Source organism: Protopterus annectens, chromosome 1.part1, assembly GCF_019279795.1.
Source record: "Protopterus annectens isolate FY-2018-M chromosome 1.part1, PAN1.0, whole genome shotgun sequence".
Classification (NCBI taxonomy): Eukaryota; Metazoa; Chordata; order Ceratodontiformes; family Protopteridae; genus Protopterus; species Protopterus annectens.
In genome coordinates, this window is record NC_056726.1 from 123,328,104 (window position 1) to 123,344,376 (window position 16,273).

The window sequence follows — 16,273 nt, forward strand, 5'->3', positions numbered from 1 at the left end:
ATGTTTGCCATGTGTTAAGCAATATAAAGCAGTGCTAAACAGCTTTCACCACCATTTAGTATATGTAAAGCAATTGCACACACTAACACTAGTGCAACTGTAGTCAATGCTGAGCAATATTGGGCAACATTCAGCAATGTTGGTTAACGTTGAGCAATGCTGGACAAGCTTGGTCTACGTTGGGCATAGCTGAACAAAAGCCAGCATGCTCATATTTGCTCTACTGGCCCTTAAGCAGTGTGGTCTGCTCAGTATGAAAATACAAAGCAGTGACAGGCCTCGAACCCAGGATACTGTGCACTACAGTCATAGTACTGAACCACTAAACCATGACAGTATTGCACTGGTCAGTCTGTATGAAGAAATGTTGATAAGTCTATGCAAAGTATCTCATGGAAACCCTGCAGGCACAGCATAATCCCTGTCGAGTTATGACACAAAGGTGAGCCCTACAGTAAGAATAGAACCTGATTTTCAACACACATATAGTATAAATGTTAATATTGGTCATGTTCACACACATCAACAAATGTAGTGGACTTCAGACAGCAACATACTGAAAGATCACACTGGGCATGCTCACACACGAATAAATGAAACAAATGTCAGGCAACAAAACACAGAAAGGACAGACTGGGCATGCTCACACACTTAGGCCATGTCAGAGAACAGCAGTGGGCCACACATATCCGTCAGTTGCATGTGTTAACCCAGGAACCTCTCACTATTCACCAATCCGTCTTGTGCACACAGTTATATGACAACAGACACATATATAATATATTGGAACCCTGTCATAATAAAATATGATCTGCAGATACTTAGGTTGTTCGTAGAAAGTGGGAAAGCAAAGAAGATAAAAAACCTGCAATCAGTATCATTAATAAACAATGTGCATCCCAAACATTACCATAGGTGCATAGGTTGATACTAGGCTATCTGCCCTAAGGAATTTATAAGCCTAGCCAGAGTGTGTTTGGCTTTTGCAGCCCTGTTAGATTAGTAGACTGTGCCTGTGAATAGTAGGTCACACAAGATAGGCTTTTACGTTTAGTTTATTGTGCCTCTGTCTAGCAGGGACCCAGAAGAGATCCCAGGGGTAAACATACAATCACCCATCCACTCGTCAAGATGTCTCCTGTAGGGGGTTAGTGGGGGCTCTGCTTATGCGGGACTGGGATCCCATTCCAGAGTGAGGGGAGCCTCTGGGATATGAATGTGTCCCTCCAGCATATCCTATTAATATCTGTGCTGAGGTGTATGTCCCTGGAGCATGTAGCTCTAAGGGATCCAGATATCTTGAGGTGGAGCATGTCCATTAATACTGTGTTGGACATGGCTGTAAACAACAGGCACAGATTGCATCTGAGTAGGTGGCAAGGGACTGAAAAGAGCTGGAGTTACTTTAGCCGAACTGCACAGGGCATCTGTGTGAGTCCCCAGATCCACTTGGTGAGGTACTTTTGTGGCCATTACAGTTGCTGCAGGTGTCGGGTAAGGTACATCCCAAATGGAGCATTGTATCCAATCATGGGCCTGATGAGTATAGGGGCACAGTGACTTTATTTGATCTAGATGTGAAACCTTTTGGGATAAGGTGGGCTATATAGAAGGACTGTCTAACCACTTTGGCAATGTGATTGTCAAAGGCAAGATTACTAACTACTCGTGTCCGCAAATCCCTAACAACTTCTACCGTACTTAATGTATTAACACCTATGTGGTAATGTGTGGGCACTTAATGCATTTAATGGCAGTTAGCTGTAGGCCATGGCTCTGGCACCAGTTATCCATCTCTGTGAGACCCTTTTGGAGGATGCTTGTGCCAGCTGGAGAGTCAAATATGGTACCCAGTTTGCAGTTATCTGCGAACATGGTCAGCCATATTCCTCCTGTGTGAGCCTGTACGTCAGAGAAAGATATACTGAACAAGAGAGGTCCCAGGACTGAGCCTTGTGGGATGCCACGTGTAACTGGTGTAGAGTCAGACATGGCACCAGCAATACTTACCATGTGGGTGCTATCCTTGATCCTGTTAGCAATCCATCTTGTGACATATGTGTCGATATCTAAGCTGGTGAGCTTATGTATGATGCCCGAGTGGGGTATTGTTTTGAAGGTTTTTCTGATGTCCAGGTAGGCTGTGTGGACTACCTTCCCTATGTCTATGGACCTGGTAACTGTTTAAAGAATTCGACCATGTTCTAGAGGCAAGATCTGCCCACAACAAAGCCGAATTGTGTAGGATCCAGTGTGTGTAGGTTCCCGATGTCTGTGTGTATGAGTTCCATGATGGTACGCTCCATAGCTTTGCAGACCAGGCTAGATAGGCTTATAGGGCGATAGTGTCTGGGGTCTGTTGTGGCACCACCTTTGTGGAGTGGGACCACTGTTGCTGTACGCCATTCCTTGGGTACATATCCTGTAGTAAGTCTGATATTGAACAGTGACTTCATGTGAGGACTACGTTCGTCATGAAGCTTGTGTAAGATGCAGGCCGGGACACCATCCAGTCCCATTGATGCTGTGTTGTCTGCTTTGGAGAGGGCAGCACTCATCTGATCTTCTGTGATGTCAGGAAGGCTACACTCTGTTGGGATGGACATCTGCTCATTAGGGGGGATGGGGGGTGACATTTGCACTGAACCTGTTTGCCAGGATGTTGGCAATGTCTGTGGGTTCAGTGTATGTATTGTCATTTTGCAGTAACTCACAGCATATCTGGTAGTTGGCACCCAGGTTCATGACATAACTAAAGAAGGCCTTGTGATTGTCCTTAGTGTCTAGTGCAGTTTACCTTTTGAAGCAGGTCTTAGATGAATTCATGAGTGAACGTAGCTTCTTGCTAGTACTGATCAGAGATACCTTCCCTTTTTGGGATTGTGCTTTATCATGTAGTAGCCCCCTCCTTTTGTTGTATAGCTTATTTATGTCTGGGGTCCACCAGACAGTTCCCCTGCCTTTGGAGGAGTGAGTCTTGTTTTTATTTGGGATAGCACGATCCATGCATTTCAGTAGGTGTCAATAGAATGTGTTTGTAAAGGATTCAGTGGTCTGAGCCATATTCACCTCTGTCCCAGAGTCTTTGAAGGATACCACCTCAGTTTTGAGGAGTGTGACGTTTGCTTTTGGTAAGTTCTTCACCGAGAGAACCTAGGATGGGGGTGTGGACGGGATATGGATATCCAGTGAGATAAATGTATGGTCTGACCTTACCAATGAGGGGCATACCTCTGGTGTGGAACATGGAGTCCCCATGTTGGTGATGATGAGGTCCAATATGTTTTCCCTTCTTGTGGGTGTGGTGACCAGTTGTGACATAGCATTTGGGTTTAGAAATCCAAGCAACCATTAGGCGAGGGTGTTGGGGCTTGAGTAGTATTCCCAGTCAATGTTTCAGTAGTTGAAGTCACCCCATATAATGGTGTCTGTAGAGACCGTCATATTCTCCAGTGTTCCCAGGAAAGCTGAGTGGGGTTCCTGAGTTTGGGAGGGTGGTCTGTAGCAGGCTACAAACTGAAAGGCAGTTTTGCCCACTGTTAGTTGTACATGTATGGTCTCTGATGCTTCCTGCAGTGCTACTAACCTGGAGGTGTGTGTATCTGTGATGTATACGGATAATCCCCCTAAATTTGTTGGTTGTTCTGAGTCTTGTGGTGGAAAAGCATGGTATGAAGTATAACCTGGTAGTGCTGGTGTGCTTTTGGGAGCCTGAACCAGGTGTCGGTTACTGCACAGATATCGGCATTCCCCATACTGAGGAGAGTCTAGAGTGCGTGCATTCTGATGTCTAGACATCAAGTGTTGAGCAGCATTACCCATAGTGTCTTTTACCTTGTATTGTCTGTGGAGGTGGATTTGTCTTTTGAGCCTTGCCCATAAAAGGCACTGTGGGGGTGGCAACAGCCTTAGCCAGTATTCAAAAGTCCAGGGATGACAGGTGCAAGCTGCCCAAAGTGAAGCTATGTGGCATGTCGAGCATGTCATCCCAGGCTGACAGACGCTGGATCCCCTTTGAATGACACCTATATGTTAGCCAACTGTTACAATTGATTAACTTGTCTGTACACTGTGCCATCATTCTTGGTGAGGGTAAGATGCTACACAAGGTCAGGGTCATACTGGCCTGGGTTACATGATCAGAGAGCTCCTCTATGTCTCTTGTCATGTAGTCCAGGGAGGAACATCTGAGGTCATTCACACCAGCATGGACAATGATGGAGCCATATTTGTACTTGCCTTGGAGTGACCTGAGTGCATGTGTAATGTGGTGGAACCTGACACCCAACAGACAGCTCAAAGTTTCCTTCTCCTTGTTCAGCCTGGTGAGTGTGACATCAGTGTGTCTGACAATAGAGTCACCTATTACAAGTGTAGTAGGTGTGTTGTCTAGCCCTAAGGGCAGTGACTGTGTGGCACACTGACTTTGTGAACCATGTGATATGTGGGTATTGTTATGGGGTAGCAGTTGTTTGGGTGTCTGCTTAGGAGGTGTCTGCTGCTTAGGCAGATATTATTTAGAGTCTCTGAGTATGTATTTGTGTGGTCATGTATTTTGTTTGCTGTTGCTATAGGTCTATGTGAGACTGGATTTGTGGTGTGTGCGGATACCTTCACCACCTGATTGACTGTGCCTGTCATGGGTCGAGAGTGCTCAGCCTCTTGTTTGTCTATATAGTTGCATCTCTCACATATATCTGAGTTTGTTGGGAGGAGGTGAGGGTTGTCTGTGTACATAAGGCAGTTGTAACATTGCCTCAAAAGTCCCATATTCACCAGCTGGACTGGAGAGTACACACAAAACCAACCTTTTGATGTGCCAGGATATTATGATGACATACTCTCTGTTGACTGATCAAAAGGGATCAGTAGGGTGTTAAGTGAGTAATAGAGTATAACAAGGGTTTAGTGCTCAGGTTTGTTGGTGTTTTGGAAAGATTATCTGCGAAGGAGTCCAGACAGAACCATGACACTTCCTTCAGGTATGTCATACACAGCAATGTACACTCATATATGTCCTGAGTCAGGGCCAACTGTACCTGACTGACAATGCCGACATCCTGTCAGCCTGGCCCATACATACATACCCACCTCCCACTGACAAATGTCCCTATCATCATACCAGGAGATATCACATGTAGAATGGGTAAACAGCTCCTTCCAAAGCCGAAAACATGGCATCAGTTGGATTACATTGTTTCCCTATATGTGTCATAAGTGAACTACAGAACAAACAGACCCTGCACCTTAACAGTCTGTTGAGCCTCACCCTCTCCACAGGATCTGAAACTGTTGAATGTGTTACAGCAACATATGGCACACCCCACAAGTGTTGGTGCACAACAGACCATGGGAACTATAGTCCTATAAGCCTATGACATCTGATCTGCAAGGCCATTGAGTCCATCATGATTGAAGTCATAAACAGAGCTATTAGAAGCCGACAAACACACAGCCCTACCAACTGTGGTATGATCATGGGCAGATCATGGTTCCCAAACCTGCTAGACTGTTTGCAAGGCAGCCACCCAGGACCCACATCACTAAAGGGAGCTACACACGTCCCACACAGACTCTGAATAGCCCTTTATCAACATCACAGACACATGTTGTATCCACATAATCAACAACCTGTGCATAAATATGTATTGCCATATGAAGGAATGGCAATTTGTCCACAGAGAGATCACACAAGCTAAGAATTGTGGAGTCCTGTTCAAGCAGTTAACACCTGCTGACCCACATGGTTCATTCCTGGGATTGCATAAAACAAAGTGCACACACATTATCATGTCCAGTCTGATGATGTCAGCATCCTACAAATATAGCAGGAGAAAAGAAAACACCCAGTAAAACATATAGTGCGTCGTGTTAATGTGTATCTCTGTAATATCATAACATAGTTAGCTAGGGGTTTGAATTCTGCAATTGCTCTGTGTATGTGTGGGGGGTGTATGTTTGTGTGTGAGCTCCTGTGAGAGAAGTGCCCATTTTGGAGACTAGGAAAACACATTAAAAGAGGTAGATTCTTATTTGGCAAGTCTGATGATGTCAGTATCCCACAAATACAGCAGTGGAGGCAAAAACTCCCAGTAAAGCATCTAGCACGTTGTGTTAATGCATATCTCTGTAGTATTATAACATAGTTAGGAAGGGGTTTGAATCCTACAATTTCTCAGTGTGGGGGGTGGTGTATGTGTGTGTGTGTGTGTGATTCCCTTTGAGAGGAGTGCCCTTTTTGGAGACTGGGAAAACACATTAAAAGAGGTAATCTCCACCTTGGCAAGTCTAATGATGTCATTATCCCACAAATGCAGCAGTGGAAATGAAAACTTCCAGTAAAGCATATAGCGCATCGTGTTAATGCGGATCTCTCTAGTATTATAACATAGTTAGGTAGGGATTTGAATCCTACAATTGCTGAGTGTGTGTGACACCGTTGGTAAATGTGTTGTGTATTTTGCTTTTACAGCTGTATGACATATCAGTAAAACAACAGTATGTGCATTGCACACTTCAAGTATCTGTGTGGCAGATACATATATGTACATGTGACCTCAATTGTTATCTATGTGGCAAATACATATATGTACATGTGACCTCAATTAGTTCATAGGTGTGAAGCCTGCTTTCTACACGAATACATCTGTTACCATTGACAGTCTGTGCTGCTGCTTCTCAGACATTAGGTCACATATGTATGTATGTGGCAAGACCAGACACTCTAGTGATCTGTGGCCTAGGTAATCTGTGTCACACACACCCATGACAGTTTCTATAGAATAGTGTGAGTGAGGGTTCATACCTGGGGTATATGTCAGACATGTTCAAACACAACACAGTCTGTCAATAATGGCCATTCATTACAGATGTACAACACCTCTGTGGATATGCATACAGACCCCTTCATGCTTATGTGATGCTCTGAGGGACATCAGCATACCTTTGGAAATGTGAATACCAAAGGACAGATGACATAACATGTGGCTGTATGTACACATCAGTACCCCTGCTACACGTTGTGGGCTACTAACAATGTGGTACTGTCAGGATACTATGTATAGTAAATGTGGATGACTATGCTATAGTTGGCTTATAGCTTTACAGCATGGGTTGGTCAACAGGTATCTGTATGATACCCTTGTGGAGGATAAGTGTCTCATCCGGAGAATGCATTGTAGGCCACTGTATGCATTACCAGATCTGGATGGACATATCCCTAGTGTGTTTAATTGTACCTAGGACGGCTACATGCCAAACAGGAGTGGTCCCAGGAATGGGTGGCGGGCAATACCACTGGTTACTGGTATAGTATAGTACTGGAAGAACTCAAATGCTACTGTGTATCCTACATCTGTGTGTCAGTTGTCAAGACATCATCTAACAATTGGGTAAAATCAGGCTGTTGCGGTTATGTATACTACCAGAATGCAAAACAATGACCGATATAAACAGTATCACCCACAGCATAGTGTCAAACCATGTCATACACACATGTGTACCCAAGTTGTAACATACGTGTAGTAAAATGCATACTGGCCACCAATAGGAAATATGAAGTGTTAACACTGTGTAATACAGGGCATGTCACCCTTCCCATGTGTCCACTATGCACATACATGCAGACGGTGCACCTCCACCATGTTCACAAATGTACACCTGCACATCTGTACTGCACAAATCACATACATACCATCCACTCACCAACACATGCTGCCAGTACCGCACACATCAGCCAAGTGGCACATGGGCGGACAATACAGTCTTGGAATTAACACTGGTGTAAACAATTCTACATTGATAATCATAGCTTTAATGCATCATGCCTGCTCAGATATACCTACAAGGATATCAGTACACTTTGCTGTTGACAAGATGCTAACATTGCTACACTGCTATTAGGTCACCCTGTGCATCAGCACCATGTAAGCTTGTTCCTGCATCATTGTCACAGATGACAGGAGGTGGCGCAGTTTCATCATATGCACAGGGTGTGTTATTGGTTTGCCAGAGCCCGACAATGACCCATCCAATCGACATGTGTGTGTGTGTGTGTGTGTGTGTGTGTGTGTGTGTGTGTGTGTGTGTGTGTGTGTGTGAGGGACAACAGTACAGTATGGGTCAATGTTGGTATAATGTGTGTGTGTATGTGTTAGCCCTAGGTGTTTGGTTTATGTGCGTGTGTCTGCATGCACACAGTTCCACCTTGTGGCTGCCACATACGGGAGGTTGTGGGACAGCCACGGACTGTACCTGCCAGGCTGTACAGATCACTGTCTCCGGCCACGGACACAGTACCTGTGCCTGCCAGGGGTGCCACAGACAGTATCAGGTGCCAAGCCAGAGGCAGAGGGATGTCAACTGGACCCATGACTCTGCTGGGACTGGCCAGAGACACGTGCACATGGTCATCTAAGATGGTCTATTGACAGCCCAGCCCCAACATTGCTGGGGCTGGTACTCCCACTACGGGAGCGGCTGGGACTTGTGTGTTGTCCGTGACGAGTGCCAGCTGATGATGTTGCTGGCATACATCCATGTTGACATCATAGCCGTCCTGCATTGTCCTGGCATATGGACATTACATTGCGGAGGACATCTAGTGTCTCCCCCCAACATCTATCAATGACCTTGGTATAATTACAGATGGCATCGGCAAGGTCACAGATACTGTCATTGATAGCGGTGTTGTGAGCCCTCTGCGCCCTTAGTCCCTGCCTGGTGTACCGTTCCCTACCTGCCTGTGCCTGCATTACAACCCGGAACATAGCTGAGGTTGTGAGACCTGTGGGGGCACGTCTGCCAGGGGCATTATGACTAGGAGTGCTCCCACGAGAACCCCTGGACATATGCCTATGTGGTACCATTCCAGGTGTCTGGGTATGGCTGCTGTGTGGGGTTGCATGTGCCATAGATACCACACTATCCTGGCCGATGCCTACTGCATGCTGTTCCTCCGCTAAGGCCATTGCTGTTGAGGGTGTATCGGCAGTATGAATGTGCGCATAGATGGGGTGGACAGCTGTGTACTGTCGATTGGCAGACCAGCGACAGACCCTGACAAACCTGCCTGTGCCACTACACGTGTCATCATGTCCACTATTTGTGGCAGTGACCTCAGGTTCCCTGCTGCACTCACCCAACAATACCTCAGCACCTGTGCGAAGAAGACAGGAAACACACTTCACAATCTGTACAGGACATTAGCACACATGAACATATGTACACATGCGCACATGCACACATGCACACATGAACACATGCACACATGCACACATGAACACATGCACACATGGACACATGCATACATGCACACATGAACACATGAACACATGCACACATGAACACATGAACACGAATACACTACTCAGTCAACTTGACACACACACACACACACACACACACACACACACACACACACACACACACACACACACACACACACACACACACACACCAACAGCAATATGGAACATATTCATTAGTGGTTGATGGTGCAGTACAGTATCACAAGCCAAAGAGTCCTATCACATGTGTCAGCATGCAGGATGTGTGTTGCTCAACAGCATGCAGTGTGAGTATGGAGAGTCCTTGTTGATAACAGTATACATGTCGTTGATGCATGTGTGTTGTTCAATGATGGGCCTCACCTTGGAACACAATGTGTACATGAGCACAACATTGCTGTGCAAGTCTGAAATGCTTTCCAATGTCCTGTGCACCATCACTCATAGGTATACATACCATGGCCGGATGCACACAACTGTCAGGTGTATAGCAATGAATGCTATGTGTAGTACTGTAGTTACTGTAACTGGATGTAGTGTAGTACCATGAGCCATCATCAGGCAGCATCATGTGGTCACTCAAGGTCACTGATGTATGTCACACTGGCAACTATCTTGCTGTACCTGACTTGCACCACTTTGGCTACATTAACCATTTCACAGCCAGTTGTTACATGGGAATGTAAGGTGTTCAATAGGGAGCATTGCCTAACATGAATGTGTTGTGTGTTGAAGCGTGTCACACCATCCCATGATAGGCCTCTACCCCTCAGGTATAGTATGTGTGCTGTGTTGATGACATATGGGATACTGGAGTATGACCTTACAGCAGGTGTCTACATACGCCATGTGTATCATGTTAACACTTACTGCATATGACAAAGTGGTGTATGTTATGTGCATGTGTATTGACTCTGGCTATACAATGTCCACTACAGCGTACCACAGTTGGTTGGGATGCTCTGTGTATTGCATGTGTTTGAGGTGGATACTCATGTTACTGGGATGTGCATAGTCCCACAGAGAATATGCAGAGCATGCATTATGTGTAGGTGTTTTACATGTGTATATGGCCTACAAGTCTCCTATGACATGCACATGTTATATGCTATATTAAATGTAGAACACTCACCAGTATGGGTGTGCTGTCTTGCTATCACACCAGAGGGACCTACAAGGATATGAGACAGTTTGTCAGTGTCAACAACTATGGCATTGCTGCTGTGTGTTTGCAATTTCACAGTAGTACAAGAGGTGACAGTCACAGGCATACAAATTATGTTCCAAAGTATCAGTATTGCATGACACCAAGCTCCACATCTTCTGAATACACAGTACACATCTGATAAATGCATGTTCTAACAATTGATCTAACAGTAGTCTACAGATATGCCATGTTACCTGCATGCTCTGTATCTACATGCTGTGTGACTCCGGCCTCTATGATGACACATGTCTGTTGTACTGGTTGGCCAGAAGCCACTACATTGAGGAGCAGCTCTTCCACTCTGGTGAGGGGGGGGTGTGATGATGCACCACCACCTGTGGCAAGCTGTTGTCTGTGGACATCGGAGGCATGCTGCCGGACATGTTTGATTAAATCACTGCAGTGATGGCGTACCTGCTCATAAGTCCAGTTATGCATGCCTACATCATTCACCCGACGGACAACATCCTGCCACAGTGCAGTGCGTCAATGCTGGTCCTGGCTGGATCTGGAGAACAGCAGGTTGTAATGATGTATCAGGGCATCAAAGATGTCCTCCTCCTCCACAGGGGGAATAAGCAGGTTTCCATTTGTGAGACATATTCCTGGAAGACAATAAAACAGTAGTTGTGAGCAAGTTGTGTGGCACACTTAGCATGCTAAAGTACAGACATCAATGAAATGCCATATATAGCAACCTATTGGCTGAAAGTAGATACACACCTTTAATACCACATAGGACTTCTCATCCCACAACTGCCTGACAGTGCCTGGCACATACTATATACCAAACCATGTTCTGCACAGCAACAAAGTGAAACCAGTATGTAAGACTATACAACAGTACATGGCACACTGTATGTGACACAATGCACCACCTAGCCACAGGGAGTGTATATGAAGCTAATGCATGCAGACATTTGTCATCCATCAAAATTAATGTAAAGTGCAGTTAAAGTACTACCAGTACACCATGCTACTTGTTGATAGCAAACCCCTCAGTAACAAATGTGCACATTCATCACTATAGGTGGCATACTGCTGTACTACACTATACATGTTGCTAGATATGTACATATATCCTGTGACACACATACCACCAAGGCCATGTTACAGGCATACCCACACACACACATCAGACATACCTACAAGACACAAAGGTATGGCAACACAGATTAGTTTTACCTGTGTAACATACAGTACTGTGTGTCAGCACCTACAAAACCTCATGCCTGAGGTATGTAATGTGTGAGGACTACAGGTAACAAACAAAACAGTGTTTCCAAGAAATGTGGATATAAACCATACTGTGCTGTTTAGGCCTACAGCTTCAGGTAGTACTACAGTGCATACGGGATTTGTATTCACTAGTGTTAACAATGAATAAGCATACATGTACTGCATAAGCCTACAATGGCACACTCCGGTCAACACCATGGAACTATGTCACACCGTATGCCTTACTGATTTTCCTGCCTAGCAATAGCATACATATCTTTTGCTGGGATTAGAGCTACAACACTACATACCATGATATACACAGTTTCCCACTAGGCTATCACACATTTACACAACTTTGACACATTCGCCTACACATTCACCATCACACCCAGTCAATCTCACATAGCAAGTAATGCAACAAGTACATGCGTGTGTGTATTGGGTCCTAGGTAGCTTATAGGCTATTATCCGTAGGGCCTATGGAAGCATAGCCATATGGTACCCTGCCCTTCAACACCCATGTAATGTAGGTTCATGTGCCCCTGTCTTGCAGAGCCACAGAGGTGATTCCCGGGTTGTGTTTCCTATCTCACATCCACTCATTATGATTATTCATGACAACTGCTAATGAGGACCTTCATTTGCTATTGATAGGTGTTTAGTTCCAGAGTATGGTATGTGTCTGAGATGATGATGTACCACTCCAGCATGCTCTGCTTTTTGAAGTTACAGGGTTTAGATCAGTGCAGTGTGTAACTTGTATGGAGTTGAATCTATTTATATGGAGCATGTCCAACACCTGTGGGTTTGGCATAGCTTTTTATGTTAGGCAGAGGTTGCCTCTGGGTAGGTGTTATGCGACACATTGTAGCTGTGGTTTTGTAAGACAGTCTGCATAGGGCATCTGTTTGAGTCTGGTAATACTCTTTGTGAGGTATGTGTCTGGCGCCTACAGTCGCAGTGGATGTCTTCTGAGGTACATACCAACAGGGCCAATGTACTCTCTGATGGGTGTTATGACTGATGAGTACAGTGGAACACTGACCTCTTTTTCCATGGATGACACACCTTTTCTGATGGCATGTGGACTGTACTCAGTTTACATGACTAGTGTGGCACTGTGATTATCAATAGGGACACTACTGTCCACCTGTGTCCCGTAGTCTTTTATCACACTTTCGGTGTTGAGTAGACTACCACCTATGTGGTAGTTCATGGGTACAGGGTTTTTAACAAAAGTGATGGCAATACGTTTACAACATTGAGCTTGAGAGTACATATGAACATCCATTGGTGCACATATACAGTCCACCTTTCATAGTGGGAATATCAATTATGCAAAGATTGAGAGGGATGCAGTTATGTAATGATATTGCACAGTCTTGTGCAGAATGCATGGAAGGTATTCTCAGCCCATGTAGCTTTAGCAGGACCCCCTATCTGGAAGACTAAAAACCTAACAAATCATACCCACGGCGTTTAAACACCACATGTCATATGCCAGCACTGCGTCTGTCTTGTTTGCCACACACTACAACCTACATATAAATATGCACATAACAACCTGCACCAACATATAAATGTCCACCCTTCACAAACAGTTGCAGTATGTCCTTTGCTCTATGCACATGTTCAGATGCTAATTTATCAGACACATAAATATCTCTCCATATGTGTGTGCCATACACACACAGGGTCCACACTGTTGTAAGTCCATACACCTCATGGATGACCTGTTGGGCTTTGCTACATCATGGACATTTGTCACATGTGTGCATACAGTAATAGTACAGGAGTACATATAGCTGCAAATGCTAACATTATTATACTAGCCTGGTACAGCAGTTGCCAATGCTAAGCTACACATTATGTGACTGTCATGCATGTCTTACTCTGTCACATCCAAGCTTATGTAGGTGTTTGCACTACTCCCCCAAACTGCCATTATATGCAGTACTGTACAGACCATAGATAACATGTTCAGATATTCGACATATAATGCTGAGATACATATGTCACAGTTATGTCCCACTGCACACAGCTACACACTAATTTGTCCACGGCAGTAGTTATGCATGGCATCACTGCATATATACTTACTGCTGCCACATATGCATATTTCAGAGTATGTACAGTACTATTCATAAACATCTACTACTTGCTAGTAACTACACATCTGTTACATACCTGTTACTCACTTTCAGGTCCGTCTGTGTATGCTTTTCCAAATTTTTTTTTTATTAATTAAGTAAGGTTTTTTTACTTAGTTGTTATTATGGGTTATTAATTAAGTTTTTTTTTTCTTAATTAATATATTTAGGTTATAATTAAGTAAATTTATTATTTACTTAAGTAAAGATTTTTTTATTAAGTAATAAAGTTTGTCACTACTCTCCTGGGGTTCTAGAGTTGCTGACACGTGCAATGTAATGATCGCATGTTAGGAATGCAAGTATAGTCTGCTTTTGTAGGTATCTGCGCATGTGATACCCTCTTCACCAATTGGTGCCCAGCATTTGGTAAATGCATACAGCCTGCTGTGTGGTAATTGCAGTACTCACTGTCATAGCAACCCAATGCTATAAATTGCTAAGGTATGTAGGCGTAGCCCTTTCAGATTTCCAGAGTGGGGCCCATGCTTGTTTGCTGTGGACACTTTTGTGTAAGTCAGAAGGTTGGTATACTTCTTATATCTGAAGCTAGAGGTGTAGACAGTGATGTACATGTTGTACTCAGACCTGACTGTTGCCACTTGCAGTATAGAGCTATCAGTGTAGAGTTTAACTCACCCCTACAAATGCTTACACAACATTTATGTGACTATGTAGTTTCTTTCCTACTCATATAATTAACTGCCATACAAACGTAGTTATTGAGAAGTATTCTTTTGGCACATGAACTGTTTGTGAACTATTATACTGTGAATATTAATGTACTCACTTCTGAAGGGTTTGTGGTTTTATTGCTGACATTAGCACAGGGTTCACAGGACAACTGGACAATTCCAGTACTGTGTATGCCTACCTACATCCTTGGTAGACCCTAAACACACACGTGTATTTAAAGTGTGTGTGTGGGGGGGGTGCCGACATACAGACAGCATTATGTATTATTGTGTGAATGTTATCTTACTGGACTTAAAGGATTGGTGTGTACCTGTTAGTTTATCAAGGCAGGTGGTCTGTCTGCATAGTTCCCAACTGTGAACCTATCCAGATGGTAGTCAAATGTTACACTGTTATTGTTTGTCTGTGCAACCCACAGGTGTTTTCATCACTATTACAATGGCATTGTTACAGTCAGTTGCTACCAGTACATGGCTACATCCTTTGGTATTTCTGTGTTGTACTCCTACATAAAGGTATGCTTGTGGAAGTCCTACCAAAGCTATTTGCAGAGTGTGTAACAGCAGGATAGGTGCTATGCCTGTCTGTTTGTGCCTCTGCCAGGCCTATGAAACACTCAGATACATCTTTGCATGGAGTCAGGGATAGGTAGTTAAAAGTGAAGTACACCTTACACATAATAGAGACAGTAAGTGTAGACTTGTGTGAAGCAGTGCATATGGATTCGTACTCCTTTTATGAAGTACAAGCGGTGTCTACTGTTATTATTGTCAGTATTCATTGTGTAATACCCCACCTTTCTGAATGACATCAGTACTTTTCAGAGGGATTCAGCAGGACACAGCTTAAATATGTTTCACAATCAGGGACATCCCTGTAAAGTAGTCACAGTTAGGTAGTATGGCCTCTGCCCTTTCTCAGATTTGCCACTGTTTGTCCTGCTATGACACTGTGTGGGGGTTGTAAAGTGCCTCTGTAACATTATTTGCTGCTAGAATGGCTGCTTCTCATATCACACTCATGTAATGCATTCCACAACAATTGCTGGTAAAGGTCCACAGAACAAGCTTTGTGTTATGGCCTTCCTATTTTTCCTTTACATTCAGTCATTGTAATGCATGATATATTTATTTGAGCATCAGGTTATTGTATATCAGTTGTGGCTTAGTGGTAATTCATGCAGTCTGTTGTGTTAATGGTCTGGGGTTTGAAACTGACAGAGGTATTTTATTTTGCTGCTGAGCAGAACAAGGGCCTTGACATAGAGTGACTAAGGCACTTTTAAGCAATTGTAAGCAGGCTTGCGCGGGCTTGTGCGACGCTTAGAAATACTAAGCTAAGTGCTCACATGCGCACACTCGCTTAGTCCCACTTACTACTGCTTAAAAGTGCTTACTCCCACTAACCCCCACATTAATTTCTTTGAAATAAAAGAAAATGGGGAGATAAGAAAGTGGTGAAAAAGGGGGCACAAAGAGGGAAATACAGTAGAGAAACAAGCTTGGGATGTGCAGGACAGGTGTACGGAAGGTCCATAGCTGCCCATTTCTTTACCAGCAACAGCTGTACATGTGCAATAACTTTGCACTGAAATTTGAAACCTTCCACCCCTGAGAGAGGGGTGAGGACAACAAAGTATGTTGTACTGCCAATTGGAATTATCAGTTTACATGTCCAGCGGACATGTGTGCGAAATGGGCAGCTATGTATGG